Genomic DNA, 2,031 nt, shown 5'->3' with positions numbered 1-2,031 from the left:
AATAGCTACATAAACAAATTCAAAATCTACAAATAACAATGTACATCCGAGAGCTTAGTAATCTCTTTATAGACTTCCTCATCCATTTCCTGAAACATATAGGGCTGTAGGGAGTAAGAACCTAACTATATGGTTCTTCGTAGAAGAAGAAAATGTCGTAAAAGTAATAAAAATACATACACCTAGTCAACTCACATCTCAGAAAAATTTATCTTTGTCAAAACTTACTGTTTTTATTTCTTTATTTTCAAAAAAAAAAAAACATTTTTACTAACTTATATACAATTGAATTTTTAGGTAATTCATAGTCATTATATATTTTGGAAGAAATCAAATCACAACAGATCTTTAATCTTTTCTTAGTATATATATGTTTTAGGAAACCCAAAATAATTCTTTAAAATTTTTTCGTAAGAACCAAAGACATGCCTAAGGGCTTTCTATTTCAACAAACTTCCATCACTCATTTCTATCCATTTGACACATAAACCAGAGTCTCAAGACAGTATCAAGTCCAATCTGCCTCAACCTCCATCACTTTCATACATCAGCAAACACAATCAAAACAAACAATTCAATCACACAGAAACAAATAAATATAAAGCATGTATCACATAGCACATAATCAGATAAATCACATAAACATCACACAACAAGGATTTGGATCCTTTAAAGTTTGAATTTCACTTTAAAGAGTAAAGTATGATCTTCTACCCTTGAATAGTTTCTCTTTCATATTTATTCTTGGTCCCACCTATGAAATCAATGGTGAGAGATCACACTTTACTCTCTAAAGTAAAATTCAAACTTTAGAGGATCCAAATCCACACAATAAAATGCATATCTAAACAAATCAAACAAATGCATATGATGCATGCCTGTCCTACTGGTCGTGAGCTCACATGTCGATTATACTGCCAGACCCAAACATCTAGTAGCTAACTCGGATATCGTCTTTCTGTTGCGCATCCCCAAGAGGTAATAATCTCATGCATGTATGATGTATATATAAAATAGTCTCACAGGAGAGTGCCTGTCTACCATCTCTTGGAGGCTAGCTAATTCGAGGATTGCGTGCCCGACCACACTTACGAATAGAAAGAATGTGGAAGGGACAAAATCACCATCCCCACATCTACACCGCAACATTGAAGCGGGATAAAATCACCATCCTTGCATCTACCAGGTGCTGGTGTCACATCAATAACGCGAGCGGGATTATGCCACCGCCCTCACCATGAGCGGGACAAACCACCATCCCCACAATATCAATCCTTCATCGACAATCATAATCTTATATATCACTCGACTTAATCATAATTCTCATCATGAGTTTCATATTAATCTCACTTCTCATCAATGATCTCATAGCAAACATAATTCTCAACATATTCATCAATAATTCAATATCAATTTCTACTCTGCACACTTTAATATCCATCGGGTCAGGCTTAGGCCGTTACATACAGCTTGCGAGTATGAGGCGTCTAACACAATACCCTATACTCGATGTCAAAGTTGCAAAAAAACTTACTCATATACATAATCATTTAGGATCAACCTCAAGCTAACTCAAACACATCATCAATAATCAATATCAATCTTCTTAAAATTCAACCTCGTTATATCTTTCTTTATTGGTCACTTTATAGACTAACAAGCTAAAATTTCACAATCCTCAATTTCAATTTAGAGTATAATTAAAGTTCCTTAGCTCTTATCTCACGATCCTTGAAAATCACAACTTAATAACATATTCTACAATTATCTCTTTTCCTTTCAACTTTATTATTTAGTTCCATTAACACTATCTCATATTCACACTTCCTAAAACCGAACCCGTTGTTTGATAAAATAATTTATTTTTTTAAATCTTTAACTAATTAATCAAACCTCCTGTCAAGTTAATATTAATCACTTATTTACTCTTTTTGTTGTCCATCAAAATCAAATAAGTTGAATTACAAATCGATTTCACAAGTTAGCAAAACCATAAAAAAATTTATTTTTCTTTAACTAAGTTATCAACCT

Source organism: Arachis ipaensis, chromosome B01 (genome assembly GCF_000816755.2).
Source record: "Arachis ipaensis cultivar K30076 chromosome B01, Araip1.1, whole genome shotgun sequence".
NCBI lineage: Eukaryota > Viridiplantae > Streptophyta > Magnoliopsida > Fabales > Fabaceae > Arachis > Arachis ipaensis.
The sequence above is the reverse complement of the archived record's forward strand: the minus strand, read 5'-3'. Positions refer to the sequence as shown.